The sequence below is a fragment of the Euprymna scolopes genome, chromosome 39 (genome assembly GCF_053919585.1).
Source record: "Euprymna scolopes isolate OS-2025 chromosome 39, ASM5391958v1, whole genome shotgun sequence".
NCBI lineage: Eukaryota > Metazoa > Mollusca > Cephalopoda > Sepiida > Sepiolidae > Euprymna > Euprymna scolopes.
The window spans coordinates 43,188,371-43,202,732 of record NC_136520.1 but is presented as its reverse complement, the minus strand read 5'-3'; positions in this window follow the sequence as shown (position 1 = coordinate 43,202,732).

Genomic DNA, 14,362 nt, shown 5'->3' with positions numbered 1-14,362 from the left:
TAGGAGAAGATGTGTGCGCCATTTTTTTTTTTAAGTTTTGAACACGAGAAAGAAGTCGGTTCGCTATCTCGCGTCAAGACAAAAGACATTAAAAATCGCAAGTTTAAACACGAGAAACCAGTGGTTTGGTTTCTTCTTCAATCGGGATTCGTCAAGAAATACAACACAGAATTAGTCAGAAAAGACTGTTTAAAAAAACAGAGTTGTAAACAAAATTACAACGACTTCTTCACCGAGAAAGAAAGAACTATTTTAAGCTCTAGAATTGGTCTTGTAAAAAAAAAAAAAAATACCAACTCCAATGGGGCGTTCGAATTCACACGAAAAGGAACCAAGAAATCTTTTATAGAAATACATTACACCACAGAAGATTGGATTATTTTCTTGGATTAAAGAACCAAGAGGATTGAAAATTTCTCGAATGAGAACATTTAAGTTAATGGCGCAAGGGTGGTAATTTACATACACCTTCTTTTAAAAAAATAAAGTGTTGACGTGTTTTATTTAAGTTCTTTTACACACAGTAAACCTCGACTACACTTATATTCTTACCCCTACTATCCCTTACAATATTGTTAATGGAGTTCTTTGAAAACCGCCAGAGGGACTAATTTGTCAGACACTGTTTTTGGTGAACATACAACTGAATATACCTTTCTTTCCCTATTTACCTTCCATCTATTAAAAAAAAGCTTATCGTTTTTTTTTCTTCTTGTTATGTAATGGGATATCTTTCATTGGACGTCATGATAAAATTTCCGTTCAAGTGACAGCAATTAAAAATTGTCTCGGTCGATCTACATTTGTTAGAAATAAATGTTTGTTAAGCTAAAGTGTACTGTACAAAAAATATTTATTTTTTAGAAATGAATCATTAAATCACAATAATTTAAATAATTTACGCTATCAAAACATGAATTGAACCGATAGTTTATATTTATTGAGATTTGTGTCATTTCTGTATGAAACGATAATTTCCTGATGTTTATTAATTTAAAAAAATACTAAAATACCTGTTTATTTTCAATACAACTCTATTTTAAATCCTTACTTTTTTTTACATAGAGGTCACCACTTATCAAGACCCAGAAGCCACTCAGTGATAAGGGTTATTTTGTGTACAGTAATCAATGGAATAGTGTTGTAGTATTCATTAGTATTGGATATTTGATAAAGTGGCATTACTTAAGGGGGCGGTTCATCAGGAATTTGTTTATGTTGGACTTGAAGACATACATGTTGAAGTCAGGAAGGAAACAGGCAAACGGTAGAGAAAGACCAAATGTATATTATCTAGGCTTATGACTCTACTACACACTCACCAAAAAATTAACTCACATTTCATCATTTTCATAAGATGTTACTAATTTTGACAATCATTTGTCATAATTCTAACCAACATTATCCCTCTCCAACTAAAATAATACCTTTGATATATTGTCTGGGCTAATTATTTCATCACAAACACACCTATCAATTAACACATATTTTGTGATATTTCATAATGTTTGGATATGTTACTAATTTCGACAATCATAGTTCGTAATTTAAACACGCATTATCTCCTACCTTATTGAATAATTCCTTGCTTAGGCTGATTATTAAATTACAAACGAACAAATACAATAAATCTCATTTCGCCATTTTTCATAATTCTTGGATATGTTACTGCTTTCGATAATCATTTTTGATAATTAAACCCCACATTATCGCCATGCCGCTCTTAAAAAAATAATAACTTTCATATATTGTCTGGTTGAATTTTTCATTACAAATACACCAATCGATTAACACACATGCCCTCTTTTTTATAATTTTTGGATAACTTACTAATTTCAACAATAATTTCTCATAATGTCACCAATCTCATAATGTCGGAAATCTCACATTGTCGCCCAATCTTACTAAAATATGAAACTTTGATACATTGTTTGGACTGAATGTTTCATTACATACACTCCAATCAATTAAATTGTATGTCATCATTTTTAATAATTCTTGGATATGTTACTAATTTCGACAATTATTTTTTTTAATATTTTTAACTCACATAACCCCATATTACAAAAAATAACATTGATATACTGTCTGGGCTGATTATTTCATTACAAACACACCAATTTATTAACTCACATTTCATCATTTTCATAATTCTTATATGTGTTACTAATTTCGACAACCATTTTTCTATTTTAAACCCATATTATCGCCACCCCGATCCTTACTAAAATAATAACTTGGATATATTGCCTGGGCTAATGATTTCATAACAAACACACTAATCAATTAATCCACATTTCATCATTTTTCATAATTCTTGTATATGGTAGTAATTTCGACAATCATTTTTCATAATTTGGACCCGGATTATCGCCCCCTACCCTTAAGAAAAAATAACTTTAATATATTGTATGGGCTTATTACTCGCATTTCATAATTTTTTCATAATTCTTGAATATGTAACTAATTTCTACAATCATTTATTTATATATTTAACTAACATAACCCCTATTTACAAAAAAATAATAACTTTGATATGTTGTCTGGTCTGCAGACACACAAATCAATTAACTTACATTTGATCATTGTTCACAATTTTTGGATATATTATTAATTTCGACAATCATTTTTCATAATTAAAACCCACATAATAGCCCCCTTATTACTCTAAAAATAACTTAGATATATTTCCTGGGCTAATTGTTTCATTAAAAACACACTAATCAATTCCGGATATTCTCATAGTATATATGTTCCACCTATCTTATCCAACCCCGAGTGACGCTGTGTATTCTGCTAGGATATATAGTCCAACAATCTCATTTGATCCCTGGTGACGCTGAATATTCTGCTACTATATTTTCCACCTATCTAAATACACCCTGGGTAAAGGCTGGGTATTGTGCTAGTATATATTTTCACTTAGCTCATCCAATCACAGACCTGAGTTCATGTCCGCCAACCCAGTGTTTAAAATATGCATGAGATAAAGTAGTGTTCAAATTGTAAACTGTTTTAGCCATTTCCGGGACTGACTTTATATATCCAATCCACTGTTAAAATATACATAAAATAATGTAATGTCTAAATCCTGAACTCTTTTCACCATTTCCGGGACTGACTTCATATCCCCCTAACCCACAGTTAGTAATGTTTAATGCGTATACGATTTCAGAAATTTCCGGGACTAATTTTATATCCCCCACCCCACTGTTAAAAACATGAAATAAATAATGTTTCAATCGTAAACAGTTTCACCCATTTATCGGATTGACTACATATCCCCCACCCCACTGTTAAAATATATTGAAATAAAGTATTGTTTAAATCATAAACTGTTTCAGCAACTTTTCGAAATTAATACTTAAAAAATTAACACAATTACTTCAATATAAATTAAACCATTACTTCAACATGAATTTGTGAGTGTAGTATCTGTCTCAGCATTCTCCTGACTTTAATCCCATGAGGACATTAAGGAGGAAAATATGAACTCAGGATTACTTGATATATATATATATATATATATATATATATATATATATATATATATATATATATATATATATATATACATGGTATTTGGAATGTTCCAAATAAGCCGCTAGCGTGCACTTATCCATTTTCCTGATTTTTCGAATCAGGCGTACATCCATGTGATTTTTGAAATATGACATCTTGTGTCAATGTAGTACTTCATAAATATATTATATGGCTCTTTTTAACTGAAGATAATGACGTCATCACCGGAAATTAACATGCCAGACTATCACCCCTACACAAAAAAGGAGGATATAATGCCTGGGATCTCATTAAACACTCGCCGAATCACCAAATCTCGCATTCTGTATAATCTATATATTAGTATGATAGCGTGTGTATGCGTAAAAGGCAACCAATTAAATTTTCCGGAAAGCAAGGCACACAAAAGAGCACACACGAAGTTGTATTAATATATGGATTATTATTATTATTATTATTATTATTATTATTATTATTATTATTATTATTGTCATCGTCGTTATTGTTGTTATTATTGTTGTTATTATTATTATTATCGTCATCGTCGTTATTGTTGTTATTGTTGTTATTATTATTATTATTATTATCGTCATCGTCGTTATTGTTGTTATTATTGTTGTTATTATTATTATTGTTATTGTTTATATTAAATATATATATATATATATATATATATATATATATATATATATATATATATATATATATATATATAAAGTCAGAGACAGAGCCCAGGGATTGGTGTATGTGTGTGTGTGTGTGTGTGTGTGTGTGTAAAAATAACACAGATGCTCTAGCGTCACATATAGTTTCTCCCAATCTAATTATCCCCAGGTTATTCCTGCTACGCTAACGGGGATCTGGTGAATGGCGAGTGTTCAGCACCAGAAAACTGAATCCCCACTGTCTTGTGGGATAAGGTTTTTGAACCAAAGTTTAAGGGTGAAGTAACCCTGACAGGAACTTCCAGATGAGCTTAGGCCCTGTTGATTGCGGCATTCATGACGCACCCGGGTGTAGACCATACTCTGGTGCCCAGCTACCTTAGTCACAGTCGTGGGTAAATGATATTAGCGGGGTAGAATGAGCTCCTACAAACCCTGGTGGATGTAATCCTTCTAGGAGAGGACAACTCTTACGAGAAATCTGCGGTCAAACAACTACCAGTCATCTTGCAATGGCCTGTCACTGGGTCATTGTTGCTGCGACTTGGAGAGTGGCACTAGTGTCGTACAAGCGCCTGCCACTTTAATACAACGATGTACAGATGTTACTTTATATCTATCTTTTATTTCTTATCCTTTTCTATCTTATCTTTATCTGGCGTTCATTTCTATTGCAAGTCCTATGGCAATGGAGGAGTGGCAACGTGTACAGACTTGACCAGTGGGAGGTACAGTCACAAATCTGCACGGAGGCGACAGGAACCCTATCTTAACATCGCTGTTGTGCGTTCATAGGACAGAGGCCAATTCCGATGGGGGTTCCTGTGACTGAGCATCCCTATTCAGGGAGAGCACTGCTCAGCCAGTGTTTTAAGAAGTACTAAAAAAGCTGCGCTAAAAATTGCCTGTCATGCTACCAGTGGTAAGATTCAATGTGTGCTGTTCGAATGTACGCACTCTTTCTGATAAAGAGTCATCCAACTGTCCAGAGCGCAGGGCAGCGCTTCTCACTGCAGAGCTACGGAGACTAGATATAGATATTGCTGCTCTATCAGAGCCTCGATTCTCAGAAGATCAAATGACAGAAGTATCAGCAGATTACACTCTCTTCTGGATTTGTAAACTGGAGGGTATCCGTAGAAATGGTGGAATCAGTTTAGCGATTAAAACATCCTTGGTTTATACTCTGGAATTTCCCTCAAGTATCTATGATCGCATCATGAAACTTCGTGTTCCTCTCTCCCACAACAGATTCGTCACTATTCTTTCGGTCCATGCACCAAAACTCCAAGAGAATGAAGATGAATTTTTTTGTTTCTATAAGCCTCTACGCTCCATTGTTGCATCTACACGAATTAATGAAAAAACTTGTTATTCTTGGTAATTTCAATGCCCGTGTTGGGAAAGTATGAGACCTGGAGTGGTCTTGACCCCTATGGTCTCGGTACCATGAATGCTAATGGCCTTAAGTTGCTAGAGGTGTGTCCAGAATATAATCTTGCTATCTGTAACACTTGTTTTTGCCGTAAATGTAAGCCCAAAGCTACTTGGATACATCCACGTTAATAGCATGATTACCTTACTAAAAACTGCGACCTTCGAGACGCATAAAATGTTGGTGGCATGCGTAGTGCTGAATGTGACACCGATCACAAGTTGGTTTAATCTACGAATCCGTAAGAAAGTTCGTCATAGTGGCGCTAAGGTGCCTAGCCGTATTGATGCCGCCAAGTTAATGTTGCCTGAAGTTCAAAAGGGTATGGCGGGAAAGTTTCATACTCTTTCATTTGATGGTAAATGGGTGAATTTCAAGACTCAGGTTATCCTGCTGGTGCTGAAGTTCGTGCCTTCAAGAGGGATGAGAACAAGGACTGGTTTGACAATAACAATCTTGAAATTAGTCAGTTGCTGGTGAATAAACAGACAATTTATGAATCTTTAATTCGTGGAAATCAGTCTGATCATACAAATAATTTGCGACAACACAAATAGGTAAAAGCCACATTGCAATGTAAGCAAATAAAAATGAAAATAAAAACAATTGTGGATGAATATAACGGAGCAGATCCATAAGGCGTTTGACACAAAGAATTCGAAGGAACTCATGCGCCAAGTATTTGGTCCTCCTACATCTTCAATATCTCCCCTTGTGTCGAAAGATGATTCTGTTATCATTAAGGATCCAAAAGATATCTTGAAAAGATGGCAAGAGAACATTACTGATGTATTTCAAAATCACTCAGCAGTAGATGCTGATGCAATTGATAGCCTATCACAATATGATATCATATTCAGAAGGGTTCGTTTTCCTAGTCTGGTTGAGGTGCAGTTGGCTATCCCACAAGTCAGCGATGGCAAGGCACCGGGTTTGGATGGTGTTCCTGTGGAACTTCTTATTGGAGTTGTGAATATTGTTAATGCTATCCTTGATTTAATAAGGAAATCTAGGAAGGCGCTCCTATTCCACAGGATTGGATTGATGGTGTCTATGTGACATGCATATATATTTATATTATTTTTCATATATTAGTATGAATATTAACTGTATTGTATCGACATTTTTTCTAATAAGAGATTAGTATTTATCACTGGAGAGACTTGTATTTTACAATTGCCCTTTTTAAATCTCCGAAGAAGCTACATTATAGGCAACTGATGATCCGCGTTTTATATTTAGCAATTTTAGTTAACGTTCGTTTCTAATCCTTATATAAATGAATTTGGATTTGTAATTGTAGACTTTTCTAAAAGTCGGCTTATGCAAGTGTTAAGTCTGTGATTAGTTACATTTAGTTTTTTTTTTTTTCGGGATTTTAAATTGCATCCTTTAGTTTTTTTTTTTTTACTTTTTATTTTATGTAAGGCTTCTTTAGACACTATATATATATATATATATATATATATATATATATATATATATATATATAATTTCCGTCAGAAAAAAAACGTTGTGAACCTGTCTCTGCTTCATTGTTATTTTCACCGCAAACGCTCGTCTGAGCTCCAGTATATTTCCCCTGCCCTGACTTTCACTTAAAACACTCGTGGAGTTTAAACCACTATCAATATTACCCACTACTTTAAATATGTATCAAAACCAAAACGTAGATTCCATGAACAAAACTTCTTTCTTAGAAATTCACGCATGTGGAACTCTGTTCTGTTTGCCTGCTTTCTAACTGACTACACTCTGGTCCTCTACAAATCCAATGTGACAAGTTCTAGATGAGTCATCGTCTTAAGTAATCCCATTCATCAATTTCTACTAAAGATTACTAAGGCATTTTCCATTCACTACTCTACAAATATTTACCCTTATCCTTGAGTGGCCTCAATACATTGATAAATTGTTAATCCTTTGTATATATATATATATATATATATTAAGTAATGTGATTTACAATTTAAAATTCAAAAATTTTTAAAAAATTTAAAAATTTAAAAATCAAATTTCAATCAAATTAAAAATCAGTTTCATAAGAAGGAACAACAACAAAGTCAATTATCTGTACGATCGTTTCGGAAATCCGTGCTTTTTATTGTAGTATACATGAAGTTATATAGAACAATTATATATAGTTTTTTTGGTAAGCACGGTCTCCTCATCAGCAAATTTAGGAGGATTTTTATTGAATTTAAAAGACACCATAAATAAACCTAGCATTAAAAGTAAGGCAGATGAATCTGAAAAAATTGAAATAAAAGGTTTGGATTTAAAATTCATAAGAAAATTAATATGGGTTAGAGATAGAAATGAGTAGAAAAAATATGTATTTTTGAATTTACATAATAAATTTGATTTAAAAATATATAGAGATAGTTATCTTTTAGTTTTTACTTTTTTTGAAATCAGGAACTGTGTTTAAAGTAGTCATTTAGATGTTTGCTATAGCTTTTTATTTTATTGAATGATGAATTTTAAAAGGGCGACGCTCGTGCAATAAATTGTTTCCGTTAGCGTATTTTTGATTTAAAGACGCTACAGTTTATATATATAGAGAGAATATTTGTTTTACAAGTTTTTAAGGGGAGATAATTGTCATGTGTTATTGACTTTATTTATTATTTGTTTTACGGGTCTAAGGGAGGTAATTGGTCTAACTTAATTTATTAAAAATAAAACAATTGTAATCTATGTTTACTAATGAGTATTTTTTAATGATTTAAGGTGGTTTATATTTATTAAATTTAAACCAACGTTTATGATTACATGTCAGAAGCTCGTGTCTTGAATTTAATAGTTTGGTTGTACTTTTTATATCTTCATATTTTAAAATTTTTAGGGTTTCTTTTGTACATAGTGCACAACATTTATCTCCTGGTTTATATGATTTGCAAGTCTCAATTATTTGCCATTTTAAGTTGAAAGAAATATTGCTATTTTTAGTTGCCATATATAGTTGGATAGAGTAGTTTGGTTTGATAGAGAGTTATTTTTAAAGGAATGTTTGTACGTTGACACGAGCTTAACTCATATGCTTCCACTCATTATAGTAATACCGTTAGAACAACAGGGTATTCTTATCATGTCTTCACTTTTGAGTATATATCCGACACAATTGGTCACATTTCGTCCGACAAGAATCACACCATTTTTTTTAAATATATAAGATATTAACAGACATATATATTCGAGAGTCAAAACAATGAAAAGAATATCCTGTAATAAGTTTTTATTTCATGTTGGTTTCATACAGTGAAACATTTGAAAATATAATGGCCTGGTTCATTTACCGGTGCTTACGAAGAATAAGGAAATTCGTACGAATATTCCGATCAGTATACGGTAAATCTAGTCGAACGAAAATTTCGTATTTTTTCCGCCTTAACGCTTAGTATGTTTTAATTAAAATATATTTCTTTTATTTCGGCGCTAATTTAATGGAAATTTAATTGAAAATACAATAATATTTTTTTTTGTTTTGACAAAAAAACATACCGCAAATAATTATTGGGTCATTTTTTGCCGAAACCTAAACTAAATTAAAACGAAAATCAGGAAATAAAACAGTTATTTTAAGGAAATATTCATGAATTAATTTCAGAACACAAACAAATATATATTTTGAAACAACGACAGAATAATAGCTAACAATGTAATTTTCTTATGTAGGCGTATAAGACGATCGTTAAAGTTAAAAATCATCTGTAAAAAAACAAACATGGTTTCGTGATTTAGCAGTCCTCTCATATAACCGATGTTAGATAAATTAATTAAAATCTGTTCCAATTTTGTACCTCGTCTTATCCGACGCCCCCTTATACACCGAAATATACGATATATATATATATATATATATATATATATATATATATATATATATATAGTGTTGTTATTATTGTTATTATTATTATATGCTTGACTAAAATCCACTAAAAATATTTTTGTACATTAAATAATTCATTGTTTCCTTTAATTTAAGCTTTATCAACTTGATTATCTTAGCGTGTAAGCATATTTCGCCGTTTCACGTAATGCACCTAGAAATTGCCGACGTTAGCAAAGTACTTATTTTCTATGACTACTATCTTTTAAATGACATTTGAAGCTTCAGTTGTAAATACAATCTTTAATTAATCTTCGTGTCGCTGCAAGATCGTACGCGTCCATATTTACGATTATATTTTAAATAGCGTTTTTGTCGCTTTCTCGCATGCGCTAGACGTTCTAAATTCCCGCCATTGTTTCTCGTAACATTTCCATGGCTGAAAGCATGTATTTAATAGACGCATCTTCAGCACATATCGTTATGTTATATTTTCCCTTCAATCATTCTCTCCATCAAAATACCAACCAATCAGAAACTTCCATATGATGTGATTACGTCGACCGGAAGGTCATTTTAGTTTCCTTTATAATATCCAACATGGCTGTCAGCAATAAATCAGTTTCCTATCCTGATTTGATCAAATCTAAAATCACAAACAAATACTTATAAAAAGTTCAGCAGATCAACGCAACCTGGGGGAAAATATCTCGTTATAATACAGTTTTATTATGCAGTTCTGTCGAGGGTTCAATAAATTGTTTCTTTTTTTATTCCATTTTAGATCTGACAATGTAATCTATATAAAATTGGATCCTATATATTTTTCTCAAAAGCCTTTTGAGGGCAGATCAATGTATTCGATTATTCCAGCAAACCCAGAAGTGCATAAGTATATTTTTCTACAAAACGTTTTATGGCTTTTTAACTTTATTGCCCATGGGGTTACTGATAAAATTCATGAAGAATGTTACCTAAAAGTGCGCTAAATAATGAAAATTGATAGAACACACACCTGGAACACGTGCATAATGTACGAACACCAATACGTTGTCTAATTACTAGCGTCAGTTAAAAAATGCTTATAAAACGTATTTTCAAAATCAACACTATATATATGTATATATATATATGTCTATATATATATATATATATATATATATATATATATATATATATACACTAGCAAATGTACCCGTCGTTGACTGGGCTCAAAAAAGGCTACAGGAAATGGACTCTGATTATAAAAGTATGATAGGTTATGAAAAGGAAGGGTTGTAAAGAGATAGCTTCGAATTGAAAAGTATCAAAACCAAAGCAAAATATGATGAAAGTAAAAATAAAATAGTTGAACCCAATAATTTATTATACCATACCTGTTAACACTGAAACACTTATCACAATATTCTGTGGATGTATATTAAAAAACCTTGTTAAACTTTGTGACATATTTCTATGGAGGTAAGGCGCGAACGAACATCCCATAATTTTATTATAGCATATTTCTTCAAACTGAAACATAATTATCAAATTATACGTACGCAGATCGATATGAAAAGTCTTTATTAAAGTATGTGCCTATTTCCATTCTATGGAGGCCAGGCGCGAACGCAGACCCCACAATTTTATTATACCATCCCTATTTCAGTTAAAACATACTTAGCAAATTATTCTATATCAAAACTACTTGTAAACGTTTTTTTTTTTTAATTTTTTATTTCCATACTTTGTGGACCAGGCGCGAACGCAGACCCCAGAATTTTAATGAACCACCGTCCTGCAGGATCAAACAGACCCATTCCTGTGTCGCGATACATCTTCTATCATTATATGTAATCAGTTTTTTTAAAATAGTCAACCATATAGGAGCCTATTTGTGACCAGACACACACACACATTCAGCTTTATATATATATATATATATATATATATATATATATATATATATATATATATATATATATATATATACACTAGCAGGTCGCCCGGTCGAAAAGTACGCATAAATATTATATTTTAATTCATATCGGAACTGAGACATGTGCATGCGAGTATTATGTTTTTTTTTTCTAAACAGTTCACTTCTTGTAAGTAAAAAAATAATACACTGACAGTGATCAAAATCAAAGACAGCGAGTCAAGTACGATAAGCATGAGATCAGCTTATCACTAACTTCAACAAGTGTTTTTAAACCTATTTATTCTAAACATAAGTAATAATGGCATGTGAACTATGCACGCATGCGCATTCGTGAAACAAATGACAAACCGATAAAACTCCGATGAGCCCCACGTACCATTTTTTTTTTCCATTTGGACTGTTTAGCAGCTTCTTTCCGGATGAAAATGGATTAAAAACGTGCGTTAATAAACTGTATTTTAATAATTGATATTTGCTTTGATTAACTCTTCGTATAAGATGCATTTTCTATCACAGTTAAACGTTGATTGAATTTTAATCGAACACGATCCATGATGCATACATGTATTAGTTTTAAGGGCAGACTATTTAATAATGCCAACTGTTATACTTGTTCATTCTTTATTTTGAATCTGAATTACTTAGAACTAATTGTGTTAGACGGTGCGCTTTTACGGCGGTCGTCGTAAGGATAAACGGTCCTTGCACTAAAGTCATGAACTCTCCTGATGTTACGGAATAAAGTTTGAAGATACGACCGGAAGTATTGTCCATTGTATAAAATTGCAAGGAGAAATTACGGATTTTTTTTCCAAACATGGCTGTACATTCTTTTCACAAAAGGAAGGAATCAGACCGTTCCCCGGGGGCCAGCATGATATAGTCTCAGTCGCACAGAGGATAAATGGTAAGGAAATAACTTCAACTCCCTTTTTCTGTTGTACAACAATATTTATTACCTCACTCTCTCATTACGGCTGTGACGTCTTATATGATTGCACTCCAGGACGACATCCACGTCTCTAACATAATATCGAGCATTATTTCCATGTCAAACGTGAACTTTTAAAGATCTTAATTGTTTCACACTGGTGACATCATTTTGCTTGTATTTGCATACGCCCGTCCGCGCTATGTTAAAAATTACTTTGCCATTTTAACATGTGCAATGAACTTAGAAAATTTATATATGGGAAAATAGAATAAATTAAAAGATATTAGTATTTGTAAAGTTTGTATTATTTATTCATGAAGATTTCCCATTTAAGAAAGATCCAGCTATCCATTTTTGTCTTTAATCTTTTATATAAATAAAACAGTAGAATTATGTGTGTGTAAATATCTAACAGGTAAACTATTAAAGTATTAGCCACATAACACTGAAATTTTCAGGAAATAGTATTCATTAACCAAAGATGCTTTGTAGCGAATAATATTTTTGTTTACATGAATGAATAACGCATACAGACATCGGCATATTTACATGTAAATGTACATTAAAACCGAGCCAACATTTTTGCGGTTATACGCATGCGCACACTTAATAGAAAACACAACATTAGGCTGGAACGCTAAATTTAAACTTAAATTCTAGCTGAAAACACTAAATCTTTTTTTTTTTGTATTAATAAAAAAGAATGAAATAATACATAAATTTTACTCACGGTTTTCTGTATATTTTTTTATTTTACGATCTCATATTTATTTCATATATATTTTTAAGAGGGAGGGCGTGGAAAATAATATATTGAATATGAACCATGCTGAAATAATATTAAGAAAGTCATTCTTTATATGGGGAGGGAAAGGTATTTTAAAAACTATTTTGTACTTTCACCTAACAATTTATTAAATAAGAAACTGAAATACGGACCGTGCTTAAGTAATAGCGTTATTACGTAGAACTCCACTTTTTATATGGGTAGGATAGGGTATTTTTTTTACTATGATTTACTTTCGTCAAAGAATTTAAAATAATTGTTTCAGTCATGAAGTCCAAGCAACCAAGTTGTTTTCACCAGTCATTATCTCCTCCTTAAAAAACAAATGGGAGGGATGAGGTCGCTGAAATTCTGCATCAGAACAGATACTACATTTTGATCACTGCAAAACGGTCAATTAAGCCTGTATAGTTTCCTACCAGGCATTAAATATTCCTTAAAAAAGCAAAACAAAGCAATGATACAAAATAATCGACGCAGAATATATTTCAAGAATAGGGGGAGGGGAATATGGAGTTAGTCCCGGAAATGGCTGAAGCAGTTTACTATCTAAAAAAAAAATATATTTTATGCATATTTTAAAAGAAGGCGGGAGTGGGGATACGGAGTCAGTCCCGGAAATGGCTGAAGCAGTTGATGATCTCAAAATTACTTTATTTTACATATATTTCTGAGCGATAGGGAGGATATAAAGTCAGCAACATAAATGGCTCAGACTGCTCCGGATCTCAATATTCCTTTATCCCATATTTATTTTTAAGAGAGGGGGTAATATAGAGTCAGTCCCAGAAGTGGATGAAGCAGTTTACGATGTAAAATATTATTTATTTCATATCTATTTTGAAGTGAGGAACAGTGGGGGGGGGTAATTTGGAATCCGTCCTGGAAATGGTTGAAGCAATTTACGATTTCATACTTACTTTATTTCTTATATATTTTTAAAAGAGGGGGAAGGGAACTTAACATTCGGAATACAGACCGTGCTGAAATAATAGTGTAATTATTCAGAAAGCCATTATTAATATGGGGAGCGTATGTTTTAAACTATTCTGTACATTCATCTAACAGTTTCGAAATTGAAAAATGGCACACGGGATAAGAACTGTACTGTTATTATTTAGAAAGGAATACTAAATATGGAGAAAGGAAGATATCTTTCGCCTAAAAATTTAAAAAAAAACTGATATACAGAATAAGATGTTAATGTTATTCAGTCGGTCTTAACATGGGGAGATTTTTAAAACTATTTTGTACTGTCACCTTACA